This window comes from Meriones unguiculatus, chromosome 6 (assembly GCF_030254825.1).
Source record: "Meriones unguiculatus strain TT.TT164.6M chromosome 6, Bangor_MerUng_6.1, whole genome shotgun sequence".
Classification (NCBI taxonomy): domain Eukaryota; kingdom Metazoa; phylum Chordata; class Mammalia; order Rodentia; family Muridae; genus Meriones; species Meriones unguiculatus.
In genome coordinates, this window is record NC_083354.1 from 89,645,377 (window position 1) to 89,664,126 (window position 18,750).

Genomic DNA, 18,750 nt, shown 5'->3' on the forward strand with positions numbered 1-18,750 from the left:
TTAGAGTTAATTTGGAACAACAGTCAAAAAGAGGGTACATACATCAGTGTGAGCATGTAATAGTTTGTGTACAAGTTACACACACACACACACACACACACACACACACATATATATATGTGTCTTGATACTATGCATCTATATGACTACAAACTAGGAATGTTACAAAAATTACATGTCAATGGCCTCTTATAGCCACCATTTCCAAATTTAATAAAGAAATTTTATTTTTTATAACAAATCTGTAATTTCCTTCTCTTCCCATTTAAAAAATATTTTTCAGGCTCTCCAGACTCTAATATGTGCATTTTCACAAGGATGTGCCCTCAATGACCCAATACTACTTTCCCCCCTTATTTTATCATCCCTTCCATATATAGTTTGTCACTACTGAATTCTCATTAGCTATTCCTCTAATTTTTGCCTTTGCCTCTGACCCTTCTTATGTATAGTGTTTAAGTCTGTGTCTCAAAAGCCCAATATCTTGTCTGAAATGACAATTTTTTTTTCTTGAATTCGTAGAACAGGCAAGATAATGGAAGGAAGTGCAGCATAGAAGCTTTAGTACAAGTTTAGTCAAGATGAGAAAGAAGTAGAGATCACTGGAGGGAGGAAGGAAGAGAGGGAGGGAAAGATATAGAAAAAGAAAGAAAGAAAGAAAGAAAGAAAGAAAGAAAGAAAGAAAGAAAGAGGCAGGAGAGAAAAAGAGAGAGAGAGAAGGAAAGATGAAGAGAGAGACAGAGAGACAAAGAGAGGGAGGGTGAAGAGGGTGAGAGAAAAAGAGAGGGAGGAGAGAAAATGGGAATTTATTTATGATATCAATAATGATGACATTATCAAATAAATTGGTTTATACCTGGAAGACAGACAAAATCAGACATAATTTTGCTAGAAAAGCAATTATCTAGCAAGGCAGTTATTTATTAGCTAAAGATGCAATGATAAAAGCTTATAATAACTGGGTTAAGAATTTCAGCTTAGAAACTAGAGTTATGAAGTTCATAAGAGAAAGTAAAAAGCCATTCTCTGGGCAACAGACCTTTTTGAGAAACAAACGTGTAAAAGGAAATGAAATTTGCCTCTTCTTTAAAAAATATTTATTTATTCAGTTTACATCCCAAACATAGCCCCTTCCCTCCCCTCCAAGTCCCACCCTCTCTCCCCCTTCCCTCCATCCCCAATCCCCTCCCTCTCAGAAAAGGGAAACCTCCCACTACCAAACCATCCTGGCTCATCGAGTCATATCAGGACTGAGCTTACTATCTTCCACAGTGGCCTAGTAAGCCAGCCCCAATAGGGGGAGGTGACCAAAAAGCAATAGAGTCCTCTTCAGAGACAGCCCATCCTCCCCTTACTAGGGGCATGCTGTCCTCTGAGAGACTGTTTCCAGCAATGGGTTGAAATAGATGCTGAAACTCACAGCCAAACATTAGGCGGTCACAGGGGGACTTGTGGAAGAGTGGGGGGAAGGATAGATGCATGAAATTTGCTCAAGTTTTTTTTTTTTTTTTTTTTTTAAAGCTAACACTTGTGAAGTTACTGGAAAATATGATACTTTGTAATCTGCCCCTAGAAGCATTGCAGGTGTGGCTGTGGTGTCCCATGTTTGTATCACAGTAGCTGGCAGAGAGGAGAGAAGCGGTGCTTATGCTCCGTGTTCTGACCTGTGAACATCTGAAGGATTAGATTCCCTGAAGAAAAGTGAGCCTGAGATGACCACCAGTCTGGCTCCAGAAGGCTGGGCCAGGGAGGAAGCAGGAGATTTCCACCAGTTGGGTACCATGCAGGCCTAGCCAGAGTAGAGTGTGCCTGAGATGAGCCCTGCCTGTCCTTCTGGGTCTGGGTTATTTTGCTTGGGATGGTCAAACTTGGGTCTACCTGGAGCTTTCACCCCTATGAACTAATGTGCTTGATTCTGGAAGGCAATCTGCACTCTACCAAAGAAAGAACATAAACACCAACCTAGCTACAAACTCTTTAGTCTACATTGGTGTCCCTCCTGCACCTGTACTAGTGAAAGTATGCTAGTGCTATGATGGCACAAATCTTTTGGTAGTAACCAACCAATGTCTGATTTGACTTAAGTCCCACTCCAAGAGATGGAACACATACCTGGCGTTTCTTGAGTGACCAAGGTCCTGAGATTAGATGGCTTAAGGACCTGGGGGAAATCAAATACTAATTTTCTTTTAAAGGAATGTAGCAGTTTAATGACTCCTAAGGGCATTCTGCTGTACTTGTAGACAAGTGTCTTGTTCAGCTACCATAGAGCAGCTTCCTCCCTCTGCAATGGGAATGAGTGCAGAGCCCCACAGCCAGACAATGTATGTATGACCTTGGAAGTAAATACTCAACTCTAAATGTGATGTCTTTCCCAACCCCCTTCCCCCAGATCTCAGGAATCCCAGTGAAGGAGGAACCAGAAATAATGCAGGAGCCTGAGAAAATGGAGTAGGCCAAGAAAACAAAGTCTTCCAAACACAACAGAACCTGTGCACTGTGCACATATGAACTCACAGCTTGCACAAGGTCTGCGGAGGGTGGGGGGAGGTCTGCACCTGATGGGGTCCAAGAGCTTAAAGAAGGAGACACATGTCCCTATCTTTAACTCAAAAGCTGATAGCTACCTGGTATAACTACCACTTGAAAACTACCTGCAAATGAAAGTTTCGCTTTCTCCAAGGGAGTCTCATTGAGGAAGCAAACTACTCTTATGGACAGGACACATGAACTACAGGCAATAGGTGGCCAACAGAAAATGAAATTAACAGCAGCTTCAAAGGTTCTTTTTCTTATAAAACAATGGCAGGACTTTTCCTTTTCTTTTTTACTAAAATTTTATTTTTTATATTAATTATAGTTTATTCCCTTTGTATCACAGCTGTAACTCCCTTCCTCATTCCCTCCCAATCCTACCCTTCCTCGCTCATCTCCTTCCATGCCCCTTTCTAAGTCCACTAATAAGGGAGGTTCTCCTCCCCTTCCATCTGACCTAAGCTTATCAGGTCTCATCAGGACTGGCTGCATAGTCCTCCTCTGTGGCCTGGTAAGGTTGCTCCCCCCGCAGGGGAAGGTGATCAAAGAGCCAGCCACTAAGTTCATGTCAGAGAGAGTCCCTGTTCCCCTTACTAGGGTACTCACTGAGCTACCATGGGCTACATCTGAGCAGGGGTTCTAGGTTATATCCATGAATGGTCCTTGTTTGAAGAATCAGCCTCAGAAATGACCCCTCGGCCCAGATTTTTTTTTCTTTTGCTCTCTTTGTGGAGCTCCTGTCCTCTCCAGGTCTTACTATCTCCCCCTTCTTTCCTAAGATTCCCTGCACTCTGCCCAAAGTTTGGTTATGAGTCTCAACCTCTGCTTTGATACCCTGCTGGGTAGAGTCTTTCAGAGGTCCTCTGCGGTAGGCTCCTGTCCTGTTTCATGTTTTCTCCTTCTTCCAATGTCTATCCCACTTGTCTTTCTGAGTGAGGATTTATTCTTAAAGATCAAGTAATAATTAGAGATTATTTTAAATGAGATAACATGGTATGCTTGTGCGTATATGTGTATATGTTTAATTTTTCATTCATCTGTTTTCATAATTGACCAAAATGATTTCAATTCTGATTCGACCTGAAAATTGGCATTGTATGATTTGAATGCATGACATGTTCTAATAGCTCAGGGTGCTGTAACAAAATATGACACAGTAATGGCTTAACCGACAATCTTAAATATGTTCTCAGAGACTGAGAGACTAGAATGTGCAAGACTGAGGTGCCATCAGAGCTGGTTTCAGTGCCAGACTCTGTCTCTCCTAGAAGAAGTCATCTTGTTCGGTCCTGATAAGACCTTTCCTCTATGTTGATGCCTCTCCTTCTTTGTAAGAAGACCTGCCTTGAGACCAGGGGCTTACACCGTGAAGTGATACCTGCTCAGCACCAAGACAAATACTGGGCTGTTTATAGTCTTTTAGTTCAAGATCCGACTGCTGGAAACAAGATGATATTGCAAAATCTAGAGATTTACAACACACAGAAAACAAACCTTAGTATCCCCAAGACACTTTCATTGGATTCTTGATGTTACTGTATATTCTCAATTATCTAGTGGTACTCTGCTTTTTGGAGGTTATTCCATGCCTTATTTTTGGTCCTTTGTTTATTTATTTATTTATTTATTTATTTTTGGTTATATTGATATTTGCTCTGAGGATACAGAAGCAATCTTCAGATAAAGAGCTGGTATCATGAAAGACAGAAAAGGAGAAGTTCCAAACTGTGCTCTGTACTTCCATCCATTTAAAGATATTTCCAAGGAAACATTAAATAAATAAATAAACAATAAATAAATAAATTCATCCTGTCAGATTGAAGTTCACAAGTTTTTTTTAACCTGTAGCAAGCTCTAAGGATTATGGGAAAAGCACATACATATGCTGCATACTACAGAGTGAAAGTAACTCAGTTTACATCATTTATGCGGCCCCTTCTTTGAATTAGAAACAATTAAAAAGACAAGTCTTCTTAAATTTTTTTCCATTGCAGTACCATTTAGTATTGAGAGAGCAACCAAGGAACTACCATGATCCAGAATTGAGCATTTGTCACATGCTTCCTTCCACCCCTGCAAATGTGCAAATGAACAAAGTGAGACTCTCACATCAAGGAAAACTGATAGTTTCTTTTTTTTTTTTTTTGAAATGATGAAACTCCACTATTCAAACAAAAATTAGAAGTTCAAACCTGTCAAATCTGTATCCATATTTTTGATTTGATACTTTCTTAGTGCTAAAGGATTTTCTAATTTTACTTGTAGGGTATTTAAATTTAAAAATATATGTAGAACTATGGGTCTGGATACTTGGCTCAGCTATTCAAAATAGCTTGAGTGGACAATCCATCGCTAGGAACAAATGGCAGGCATAGTCTCTAGACAATAGAGCTTCTCAAGAGTTCACAATATTCCGACTAAAAAACATTTGTTGTTAAAATGAGTCTGTATTCTACTACAAGAAAAATTTTAAGGCATCCTATAGATTCAAATTTAATTTTTCTTCCAAAATTGAGAGCAGTTATAGGTTAATTTCAATGGGGGCTCCCAAAGTCTCAGAATTAACATGGATTTTAGGTCTTTAAATGTAGAATTTGAAATCCAATATTTTAAATTGATACTCTACAAAATTTCAAGGGCATTGGAAGAGGGAGAGAACAGGGAACAGGACAGGAGCCTACCACAGAGGCCTCTGAATGACTCTACCCTGCAGGGTATCAAAGCAGATTCTGAGACTCATAGCTAAACTTTGGGCAGAGTGCAGGGAATCTTAGGAAAGAAGGGAGAGAAAGAAAGACCTGGAGGGGACAGCAGTTCCACAAGGAGAGCAACAGAACCAAAAAATCTGGGCCCAGGGGTCTTTTCTATGACTGATACTCCAACCCAGGATCATGCATGGAGATAACCTAGAATCCCTGCACAGATGTAACCCATGGTAGCTCAGTCTCCAAGTGGGCTCCCTACTTATGGGAACAGGGACTGTCTCTGACTGTACTCAGTGGCTGGCTCTTTGATCACCTCCCCCTGATGGGGGAGCAGCTTTACCAGGCCACAGAGGAAGACAATGCAGATAGTCCTGATGAGATCTGATAGGCTAGGGTCAGATGGAAGGGGAGGAGGACCCTCCCTATCAGTGGACTTGGGGAAGGTCATGGGAAGAGATGCTGGAGGGAGGGTCAGATTGGGAGAGAATGAAGGAGGGGGCTACAGTTGGGATATAAAGTGAATAAACTGTAATTAATAAAATAAATACATAATTTTTTTTAAAAAGGGAAAAAATTTTCTTGTTCTGTTGCTCTCCTTGTGGAGACCCTGTCCTCTCTAGTTCTTACTATTTCCCAGTTCTTACCTAAAATTCCATTCACTCTGCCCAACAGTTGCCCATCAGGCTCAGCATCTGCTTTGATAGTCTGTAGGGCAGAGGCTTTCAGAGACCCTCTGTGGTAGGTTCCTAGGTTGTTTCCTGTTTTCTTCTTCTGATGTCCATCCTCTTTGCCTTTCCAGATGGGGATTGGAAATTTTAGTTAGGGTCCTCTCTCTTGCTTAGTTTCTTTAGATGCACAGGTTTTAGTGGGTTTGTCCTATGTTGTATGTCTATATGAGTGAGTATATACCATGTGTGTCTTTTTGCTTCTGGGACAACTCACTCAGGATGATCCTTTCCAGATCCCACCATTTACCTGCAAATTTCATGATTTCCTTATTTTTCATTGCTGAGTAATATTCCATTGTGTAGATGTAACACATTTTCTGCATCCATTCTTCAGTTGAAGGGCATCTGGGTTGTTTCCACCTTCCACCTTCCCGATGGTGAGTGCTCTCTGTCATGAACAACTCCACATTTGGCTAAGGCTGAGGATCTGGCTTGCTTCCATGTATGTGGACCTATCTGCATTGCCCACATGGCACGTTGGGGTTGGCTACCCAGAGGCTATTTAAGCTGTGGGCTGGCTTTCCCCAGGGTCAGATGATTGTTCAAGGTTCCTAAATAAACTGCATTGAAAAAAAAAGGGAAAAAAACCCAAAATCTATTATTAGACTCATCTTTTCTCTATTCCTATTGCTGCCCTCCTCATCTAGATGAGGTTAAGCCTTCTTGGATTGAATCCTATGTATTTTTTTCTCTACATCAGCTCATCACTGAAGTGGTTAGCGAGGGTCTCCAGTGTCTTATTGCCAAGAGCAGTTTTGTAAAAACCAGTTAGGGAACACAATTAGTTCATATAATGATTGCATGTGTGGACTGGATTGTAACTGCACAAACAGGGTAAGTTTCTCTCAGTCTTCCTCTCAGTGTCCTGAAACATCCATCTCATCCTAAAGAGAAATCAAAGAAAGTTGCAAAAGTAGCAAGATGATTCATTTTTATTTTCATGAAGTCCTTATGAAAACACTGCAGTCAAACAAACAAACAAAACTTGCTTAATTTCTCCAAAAATATACTTTGCTATTTTATTGTGAAAAAAATACATGATAGGATATTTGTTAGGAGGTTGACTAATTCTGGTTTTAAATATTGTTAAATTATGAGATTTTTTTTCCTGTTGTACTGTTGTACTGTAGATTGTTCTTTAGTTTTTTTTTTTTTTTTTTGACTGCTCCGTTTTACCTCATTACCTCATTTTGCACAACCAAGAGTTGGAAGAGGGAAAGAAATCTGTCTTCCTCCAACTGCATAGAGGACCTGGGTGTGAGAAGCGTGGAAAGAGAGAGGGACATCCCAGATCAGAATGCTCTGGGGGTCTCCCAGGAAGGTCAGGAGCACTGAGTGTGTAATAAGTAGGGGGCACTACAGCAGCCATTATCTTCCCTCTGACAGAGCGGCTCGCTGACCTGGCATGCTGGCAAATGGAGAGGAAAACTGTGCTAGGAGATGTAAATCCCCTGTGTGGGTACAGGTCCCCCGTGAATATTTTGTCTCCAGAATTCAAGCCAGTGACCTGGAAAACAAGGTTCCTCCCCAATCAAAATGACAGGCAGAGCTGGTTTCCTGTTAGGGAGACTACGAAGTGTGTAAAAAAATTATGATTTCTGAGGGGGAAAAATGAGATGTCACACAGAGCAAAATATTACTTTCAAATGGTCCTCTGCAGTTCTTTTGAATGGCAGCTGTTAAGAATTCAATTGTATGTGTGACACTCTCGAATCCAGAATGGAAGTTCTGTTGGGGGCAGGAATGAATAGAAAATTCTAATTTAAATACTCATTTGAGAATATTTGAATATCTGTCATTCTTTGTAGCCTAAAGGTTAATTCTTGAAAAAATAATTTCCATTAGTAACACAAATTCTAACCTTGTCAAATCCTCTTATGTAGCACACTGGTGTTGGAAGGTCTACTTTCACAAAACTATACTATGGAATGTATAATCCTGCTGTGTAGATAATGCTTTGTTATAGAAGTTTCACTGATTTATCAGTCATTGGTCTATGGGGAACTAATTAAGACATAATAGTCCTATCATGGATTGTATCATTTGTCATCAATTTTCAATATGGTAATATTTTTAAAAATATGAAATATACTGTGTATCATTTCAATTAAAAATATCTAAAATATATGCATAAAATATGGCTTTACTTTAAATCCATTAGATTTAATTTTACTTTGGAAATAATCTCTAAAATGTTCCTATTTAATTTCGCAAAATGTTTTTCTAGTTTTCTTACTTAATAGTTCCAGAACAATAATTTAAGATGAATGGGCGATTCTATGATATTGTAACCAATTCAAAAGTAGAGGGTTAATAAAATATAGTTTAACATAGTCTTAAGAGTTCTTATTTATAGAGGAATATTTTTTTAAACAGAAAAACAGCATTATGGTGTCCTTTATTATGAAAGAATTTTCTTATTGTGGAAAGATATAAAATATTTTTAAACCATGTTTTTATTCTCCAAGTTTCTTGTTTTCTAATTCCTTCAGACATAAAGTTATTGCTTTCTATAAGGTGCAATATTCTTGGATACATGTGTGCATTAGAGAATGGATTATCCCAGCTCTTCAAAATATTGATTGCCTCATATGTTGTCACTGTTTTGGGGCTAGAGTATTTAAAATCTCTCTTTATTTTATGGTAAGCAAAAACATGCCTTGCCAAGGTTACAAAATTCCATCTGAAAGGAAGAACAAAATCACATATTTTGTAGGTGATTTTGGAGGTGTAACTAAGAATTTCATAATACAGACACAAGCACAGACAGTCATAATATATCTGTTATTAGTTTTTATTATACAATTTGTGTGCAAATTGTGTTTGGCAGATGAATGTAAACCCAGAGTTGAAAATCATATTCAAAACAATTTTCTATCTTGTGGAAATCTTTGAGCTCTGCCATTGGTTTAAAGAGGAGGTTCCTCTGATGTGTTGGATGTGTATGAGCTCTTTGTGAAAGACTACAATTTAAATTTGCACACAGAGCTTAGACACAATGAATATGTTAATGAGCTCTGGCCATGAATTGCACACTCAAATTATCATCAATTGTGCATGAAAATTTTCCAGGCTACTTGTTCTGTAAATAAGTGCTAAATTATGCATTCATCTTAGATTTGGTTATAAAAATAGGTTTTCACTAATATTTTCAGATAGCAATTTCTGTGTGTGTGTGCAAATTCTTCATAGGCCTGTTATATGGTGTTTTTATTTTACTGGAGGAAAAGCAACATAAAAACATGGGTATTCACAGTCACAAAAGTACAGGTAGATTTATTGTTATTTTTAAATTATACCATATGCTACTAAGATTCTCTATTGCCAGTGTAGCTAAGAGTAAGTAGGAAACTAAAAGTACGTATGACTTCCATTTTTTTTCAGTGTCATGAAATGTCCTTTCAATTTAAGGGTATGTAGTTAAGCATTCTTTTAAGTAACACTGTAGAAACTTCACTTATGCATTTTAAGGAAGGATCTTATACTTAAAACAGATGGACACTGACTTCCGGTTTCTGTGAGTAAGTGATGAAGAAACTGTAGCAAGAGCATGGGTAACAGGGTATGTTTTCTTAAGCCTAGAACTGTAGACCTCATATGCTCATTGGAAGTAGTGCTAATTTGTCCCGTTACTGGGAAATGTCTAAAACAAGAAAGGACCATAAAGAGCAAAGGTTGATCTCACATGCTTACTAATGGCATAGAAGGCTCCCATACTGTTGTACAATGGTTCAAAGTCACACTTGTGATTTTGAGGGGTTCTCAATAAACATTTTGTGTTTTGGATCATTTATTAAGTTTCATTATATTAAAAATAGGGGAAATGCATCTGTAATTAAGTTGTACAATGACAACTAAATACAGATAATCTTTACGATGCATTGAAACAAAGTGTTTTCTAACCTAGTGTGTGTAAATACACCATAAAGCCTTGATACTTCATTGATGCATTTAAAAGGAAAACTCATCTGCTCACAGATAGTGTATGTTTTAATTATGAAGAAGGCATATAAAAAGATGTTATTGACATCATTTTTCCAACTTGCATGATACTCTGTCCAAATTTTGACTATGAACTTTTCTTTCTGACTTCTCTCCTCCCTCTTCCATATCCCTCTAGTGACTGCATTACTTATAATATGTACTCAGCTTTCAAAGTCATCCTGCTCTGTGCTATTTTCACCCTCCACCTAGGTTAAAGCTAATCCCTGCTAATCTTTGCCATTGATTGTTTGATTGGAAAGAACCAAAATCTATCTCAACTAATCTTAGCAAATGAGAATAGCCATCTATCCAGAGGCAAGAGCAGAAATTATAGCCATTCCCTTTTGTAGAATTGGGTGAGGAGACCATCTAGAATAGAACAAGTTCTTCTGTAAAACTGATGAGGAAGCCATCTAGAATAGAGTGGTTACTGTTATGGAACTGAATGGTGAAGCCACCTACAACACAGTGATTAGCTCTGTGGAACTGGATAGGGACCATCTAGAATAGAGCGACTCTCTACCTTTATTATTCTTTTGGCTCTTCACTCTCTCTTTTGTATATCCTTCTTACAGTGGAGAATGAGTCATGATTTACTTTGCAAAAGTGACCCCTATGATGTTTTAGATGCTGATAGTGCTTATGATTTTGATTGATCTTATCATAAGTTTCAGCTTCTCAGAGAAATGAAGAAGTAAAGGCTCAGCATGCATTATGTGTGCATCTCTGAAGCATCAACATCACTTAAAGAGGCTTGAAAGTCACCCTGAATATTTTTTTTTTGTGATCATTTGTTGCCTTAAAAAAAAAAAGATATGGAGACAACTATCTGTAGAAAGAAATGTTAAGTGTTTGGAGTAAGAAATTCATGCCCAGCATATGACTAGTATGGCTAGTGTTACAAATCACCCAAGAATTTATGCATTGGATAAAGGAGACTTCTTGATATCAAGACATAGCCTACAGTCTCTGATTTTGCTATTCTTGATGAAAAGGTTTGCTAGTATTCATGAGGATGATAAAATTTTAGTTTCATTAACTGTCATCGTTGAGGTTTCAGGAAAAGTTAGAATTGTACTGACATATTCTACAGTCCAGAATTAGTTGTTCTGTGTTCAAGGATATGAGTTTAACCTCGCTTTGTCTTTTATCAATTTTAAGATGTAACTTAAGGTTCTTCTTTTTGAGGGTTCATGAGGGGAAATAATGATGGTTAAATAGTTTACATACCGGGTAGCTCATCAGAATTAATTGTGGTAAAGAGGAATTGAGTGAGATGCCCAAGAATCTTTGGGGTTGTGCCTAGAGGTGCATGTCTTTTTAGAAAATGTATAGTTGTAGTGCAGTAGGGGGTGATGGTCATTAAGAAAACTGAGTTATTGCCAATGTGTTGTTGTGTGAGACTAATATTGTATGAATGTCTTTTTGTCATGGACAGCTCTCTTTGAAATGGAACATGAATTGCAATGTTGAGTAAAGCCAGACACTCCTTGAAATAACTTGGGGCATATCTTCTATAATTTTCTTCACTAGTTTAAAATAAGAGATATCTGTTTTCTTCCTTATTAAGTATTATCTGCACTAGGGATCAATCACCTCCCTTCTTCAACCATCAACTTCCAACTCCTGGTTCTATCAAGCTGTTTGCATTTTGTTATTTTGTATGTTTACAATGTCTTTTAAATTTTCTTCTTTTAAAAACAACTTTTTGGTTTCATGTGTCAAAAAAAGCTGTACTGTTGTTGAATATTAATACTTACTATTTTGATTTATTTTTTAGTTAAACAGCAGTTACTCCTAAACCAGCTACATACCCAAGTAACCACATAGAAACTAGGATTTATCTAATTAACCTGGAGCACAAGGCTGGGCAATACTTACTCCATCTTAAACCTCCAAGCCCACATAGTTTCCTCCCATTCAGATTTCTCACATTATACTTGCTTTTAGTCATATCTTAGGTCCGGTTCATCTCTTTTGTGATTCCAAGTCCTCTCCTGCCAATCTCTACTTCCTGACCTGACCTTTCCACTAGCTTCCTTCTCCTCCCCTCAAGGCCAGGATGTCCCACCCTAGTCTCTCCATTGTTCAGCATTGGCTGGTTGTTTTATTGACAATACAGAGAACACATGGTAGCACATCTATCTCACAAACTTGAGATAGATGATGCTTAGGAAAAAAAACATCACAATGCAATGTCCAGATTTAAACTAGACAGTGGGGTAGAGAAATCAGCATTTGAATGAACAAGGGTAAATTGTATACATTCCACAAGAACATTATACCAGCACTGTACCAATATTAGATTTTTGAGATAAATTTCACTATTCCCTGCCTTGTTTCTACAGTTTTCCTGTGTGTTTCCTTCACATATATTATTATTTACATTTCTTGTAGGAAATTTGGCCTATTTTTCTGTATTTGTTAATGATTGAATTTTATTTCCAGGTGTCAGGCCTAGGTCTATCAGTGGTGTTTAAACTATTGCCTGTAAAAAAAAAAAAAGGAAGTTTAAATAATTGGTGAATTATGAACTTGAAAATATATTGGAAAATTAACGACCTGCATGATTATTATCATCCCTGTGTGTGTGTGTGTGTGTGTATGTGTGAGGGCACACTCATATAAAAAAATTTATTTGGCCATTTTTATTTAGTTTTCAAAAAGCCAATGAGAGGTAGGTCCATCTTTCTTATTCCTCCTTTTATCCAACATCAGAAATTTGGGCATAGAATGAAATAAATGGACCAAGGTCAGTGTGTTGGAGAGAAGCATAGCTTGAGTCTAAATCTAATCTGACTTTGAAACCCAAGGTCTTGGCCACAAAGATATTTTCCCTTCCAACATTCATTGTAGTTGCTTTGCAGTCTGGAGTAAAGATTTGTTGAGCTGCTTTGGAGTCAAGGTCACCAAATTATTCACAAAAAAGAAGAGTAGGAGAGACATTTGCAGCTTGCCAATCAGAGCTCATACAAACCTAGATTTTTGTGTCCTTGTCTTCTCTCTCTCTCTCTCTTTTTTTCCCTACATGGCTGCATTTATGTGCAAGCTCTGGTCAAGGCAAAGTCACAGCCATTCTCATTTACATTGTGAAAATCGGGGAAAAATGTACTATTCTCCTAGTAATAAATATGTCAGTATATTAAAACAACAAAGCCAGCACAGCACACAAAAATACACCCTGCCTCCAGATAAACATCATAGCTCCCTGGGCAGAGACTAAATACGGTGGCTAATGAAAATATTTAGAATTGTTATGTCACAAATGTATAAATGGACATATATGCTACTATTGATAGTTTTGGATAAATGGCTGGTTAACTCTCTTTAAAAATAGTCTGCAATAGCCTTCCTTCTACCTGAGGCAGGCTTTTGTTTTGATCTCAATGTTTGTTCCTGTTCAAGTCTTTATCTTGGGATTCAAAGATAAGAACAGCTGCAAGAGCCCCAGCAAAAGTCTACTCTGTGTCATGAACCTTGTTCACTATCTCATAAATACAATGCTGTTCTTCATTCATAATCAAGGACCTTAAGGACTGGAGCAATTGCATAATTCAGCACTAACATGTAGCTACTCAGTGGGAGGAATACGATCTACACCAAAGTCCATCTGATTAACCTGTGATACTGGTCAATCCCCTGTCTCTCTCCTCACCATCCTACCAAGGGTTGACCTCCATACTCTCTTGCTTTGGACTGAATTGCTTCCCATTTACCCATGTGTCCTTCTGCTCACCATTCAGAAATCAAATCAAAACTTGTTCCTCTGGAGAGACCTCCTGTCTTCCTTCTCATTCATTCTACTGACTTAACTGAGCCTTCATCTTCTCGTTTTGCAACATTCTAACACTGTGCATGTATGATAGCTTTTAATCTTGCCTGCAACACATTATGACTTCCCCAAAGATGAGAACAATCTTTTCTTAGCTTCCAATGTCTGTAAGTTGGCTAACTTGCCGTGGATACACATGACCTAGGAAATAGAAAAATTAACAAGCTTAACTGCATGTCTCTTAAAAACGCATTTATTTTGCTTATCTTCAGTCTAAGAGGAGAGTTGAAAAATAAGGTGAAGGTTAGAGATCAATCTACATTTAGATTCATTGACTATTATATATAATAAATGAAAACTATGTTTCTATGTCTGTATCTCTCTGCATTTTCTTATACCACTTATGCATTTATAAGGGATAACACAATCTAGATCCTAGTCTGCCTATACATAAATACTATATATAATATTTATAAACATAAATATTATCCAGAGAGAGAGAGAGAGAGAGAGAGAGAGAGAGAGAGAGAGAGAGAGAGATCCTTACTGGACCTTTAAGTTTTGAATATGTGGGTTTGTAGTGGCTAAACACATAGATATTCTTCTATTTTTAAACAGTCAACAAAATAACATTTAGATTTATTTATTTCTGAGTGTTTTTCTCACATGCATGTCTGTGTACCACCTGTGTGCCTGGTGGCTAGAGAAGCCTGAAGATATGGTTGAGTACCCTGGAACTAGAGAGGTAAACAGTCATGGGTGCTGGGAATCAAACTCGGTCCTCAGGAGCAAGAGTCCTTGCTTGATGAGCCATCTTTCCAGACACACAACAAACAAATAACAATGATTTTAAAATAGTAAATTGATTACAGAATTGCTGGCCAATGTGTCAAACGTTGTTTCAAACAGTGTCGCTTCTAAGTATCTATTTCTAGCTCTGGAGCCCAGTTATTGTTAGCTTTCACCTGCTAGACTCATTTAATTGAGAATCCTTCTCTACTTGTTTCCCCTCTCTCATCTTACACATCATCTCCATACACATTGGTTTTCATGCCAGAATTATTATAAAGTCACTGATAATCTTGTCTAATATTTTCTCATTAGTTTCAATTTATGATATTGGCTAAAATTTCGCAGATATGATTCACTTTGGTGCCTCATATCTGAAAACTTTTTTGTTGTTGTTATACTTTTTTTTTTGTATGCTACTAGTAATGTCAGTATTTGCCATTCCTTTAAGTTAAGGTGATTCCTTTTCTCTCTTTACTTGAGTAAAGGAGTCATTTTGCTCTGAAATTAATATGTGACATGTGAGAGGAACTAGGAAAAAATATCTTTCATCCTACTAGTCTGCGCTTTTTTTTTTTATAGTCAGTTCCAAGGACTATTTGGTGATTTTCCAATTACATACTCCCTCAAACATTCTCAGCTATTGTCCTCTTTTAATGAATATTTCCATCTTTATTAATTGATTTTAATATATACTCTGCTTTTCATTTTAATCAATGTATTCTAAGGAATGGGAACATTAAAATATTATAATTTTTTTTTCTAGCCAGTAAGTGCTAGCCCTGTGTTTGTATTTTCCTTGTTCAATTGGAAATTTTACATTTTTGTTATATATTACGTATTTTTTAATATTCGTTTTGTATAAGAACTTAAGATCAAACAATTCTTGGTCAGTAAGAGATAAAAGTGGTTCTAGAGTGGAGAGAAACAATTTACTGAGCTGCAGGGGAGTTAGTCAGGAGTTCTTATGCAACTAGTTGACAGAAGCAATTGCTTACCTCACTCTCTGAGTAAGCACTAAATTTGGTTTCTCAGCTTTGGCCATCCCACACAACATGTTGAGTGTTCCTCGTTCTCTCTGTCAGGAGAGATGGTTACAATCATTTTACCAGCATGCAGTTGCCTGTGTCCAGGTTTTTCTATCGCTTTCTTTCGGCCAAGTCAACATCTTAAATTAGTGTCACTTTCCTTAAAATCCTGCACGTTGCCCATAAAAAAAAAAAAAAAAAAAAAAAAAAAAAAAACATGACTCACCTCCAGAGGACCATATCAGATGACCATGAGGTACAAAAAGAGCTGAGAATGAATTGGCCAGGAGTTACTCCCTTCCAACCACTGCAAAGGGGAATCATAACCTCAGAGTCACCTGGTAAAAAGAGGTCATTCCAATTCCATGAGTTTGGTCCTTTGGGGTGCCAAAGGAGTATGTGCCCAGAGCTGTGGAAGTCCCTTTTGAGTGGGCAAATACAATTACCTAGCCTCAGTGAATGTAGCTGCAGTTTTAGGTTCACTGATTCCTGATCTCCTCAACATCGCAACCCCCATGCCAGGTCTTTGTCTTGCTAAGCCCATCACAGAGAACTGCCCCAGATAACTACAATTTCAAAATGCTTGGGTGAATTTGTTCAGGAAAGTGGGGTCTCTATCAAATTCTTATTTAAAATGTGTGTGCCCAACTGGAACATTTATTTATCTCAGATTGATAAGCAAGCTTTGGCTTGTTTTCATCAACTCCAAATCAGCTTTGACATAGAAATGTTGACACTACAACCTGGGCTCAAATTTGATCACATGCTTTTACAGAAAGGGTGGCCTGTAAAGTAGGATTCCTCTAAACCGAAAGTACTTGCATGTACTCTATGGCTTTAAATGTAATAGCATTTGAAAGGCTTGCTCTACACTAAGCAGGCTTGTAGCTTTCTTGAAAAGATCGGTTTTAAGTAGCGTTCTGTGCTTTTCTCAGAAAGGTAAAACAGTAAAAGAAGGTTGTAGCTGCTCTCTTCAAAATCCGCAAAGGAGTGAACCTTTCAGTCTGTTTCTTCCAATCAAAAAGGGTATAATATGAATTGTATTTCTAACATGTTATTCTCTTTTCCTGCCTACTTTTATCATGCATGCAAGTTGACTTTTTATTATTTATAAAGTGATATAAGGTATAAAAGGAAATTTTTATTATCTTTGTTTTATTTTATTTTATTATTTTATTTTATTTTTATTTTTTGTAGAATTGTATTCTGGTAGAGCTGCATATGACAAGCAAAGGAACATTAAAAGCTGACACCTGCTATTAAGTTGGAATTTTTGATGAGGTTCAAAGATGGTTCTCTATGACCTGGAAAAATAAATCAAGGTCACCAAGTGACTCATGCAAAGTCTTTTCAGCCATTTATATTAAAATGTAATTATAGTTAGCTGATGTTCAGGCCTGGAAAAGCTATAAGCCAGTCACAGTGATACATATGCATTGTGTGAGAAATAAATGAAAAGAGAAAAGAATTATCAACCACAGAAATTGCCTATATTATGTAGCTTGAGGGGGGTGCTTGTTGTACGAACCCCTTGAACACGAATGTCTCAATCCCCATCATTCAGTGGTACTCAAATAGATTTTATTCACTTCAATTTTATTAGAATTCAGTATTTAACAGTGTACTTTCACTTACAACAGAGTCATATTATCTTGAAATAAACATTATTTTAGAACTGGCATCTTCTTTCTGGTTATATTTTTTCTTAATTACATTTTTATTTTTTATATTAATTACAGTTTATTCACTTTGTATCCCAGCTGTAGCCCCCTCCCTCATTTCCTCCCAATCCCACGCTCCCTCCCTCATCTCCTCCTATGCCCCTCTCCATGTCCACTGACTAAAACATAATTGCACTTTGGTATGTTTTGCCCCAAATACTCTGGAAAATTTATGCTGAGGTTTCTTTTGCTGCAACAACTGGCACATTTTCTTTTTTGCCATCTGTCTCAGATTTAGCTTCAGTGCCCTTAAGTTAACCAGCACATCTCTGCACCATAAATGGATTCCTACGTATCAAAAGAAAAATATCATACTGGATCATGGGAGCCAAGAATACGATGTCTTATTTACAGATTTGTGTACCCTAGGTGAAAGAGTTGGTTGACAAAATTTCTGATGTACGTGAAGGAGGATAGTAATGAAATTGTTACTTGAAAAAAATACAGTATAGTCGCTGATTGGCTTTTTTATTGGTCAGAAGGGTGACTCCTTCTCAATTCTGTGGAGGTGACAGACAAACGAATTATAAAATAACTAAACTAAAATGATGATGAAACAGAGCTGTGGGAAATGAGTAATGCGATAGACTTTCTGTGTTTGACTGACCAAGTGAGCACTAGAAATACAAGTAGGTGGAGGGCTTTCTTCTGGCCATTCTAATTTCATAGTGTTCAGTTACATAGTTGCTCAATGCAATACTCAAACACAGGGTGTGTATTGAAAACTCTTGGTTTAAAACTCTTTCCGCAGGCATCAGTAAAATATATAATAGAAAGCTACGTTCCATAACAGCTTATAAGAGAAATTTTCCTTCAATAAACGTGGATTTTTCTTGTGTCAAGGTGTTTCACTATGACCTAGGGCTTTGTCTCTACAAGGTTAACAGAGAGTCTGCCTCCCCCATGATTCTGTCATATTTTTCTCTGCCCACCTAATACTACAGAAATACTACAGACATTTGAATAGGTATAAATAATATATATTCAGATGTACTAATTATGTTTCAATTGTGAAAATGTTCTAGTATGATTACCTTCTTACATCTGTTTCTACATTTGTCATTTTTCCAACCTTTTTGAAAAAAAAAAAACTCAATTGCTAATTACTGAGTTAAGGTAATACAATCCCCTCCACACACATCCACACACTCACAGCCCCTCACATACACACAACGCAAAGAGAGACAGAGACTAAATGCACAGCAGTGCTGTCAGTCTGGGACAGAAGCTCTTCCTGCCTCACAGTCCCTAAGACCTGGACAAGAAAGAGGCTTCTACACCATGCCCGGCTTAGAGGAATCTTGTTTTATGGCTCCTTCGTGCACGTTTTTCTAAACAGAAACATTTTATTTAACATAATTTATGAAGACTATGAACCAAACATTTTCAAAGAAGAGTTGGGATTCTACTACCATTTCTGGAAATTACTGTTTCAGAGAGACGGAACTCGCTTTTTCTGGTATATTGCAATTAAACCTAGATGCTACA

The 18,750-nt window shown here is 37.5% G+C and overlaps 1 non-coding gene across 1 annotated transcript; it reads left to right on the forward strand.

Annotated features, from left to right (window-relative positions):
- Positions 1–1,562: 1,562 nt before the first annotated feature.
- LOC132654999 (small nucleolar RNA SNORA17) lies at positions 1,563–1,695 on the forward strand. Its single transcript, XR_009592590.1, has one exon. It is a non-coding gene; the product is annotated as a small nucleolar RNA SNORA17 (small nucleolar RNA).
- The last annotated feature ends 17,055 nt before the right edge of the window (positions 1,696–18,750 follow it).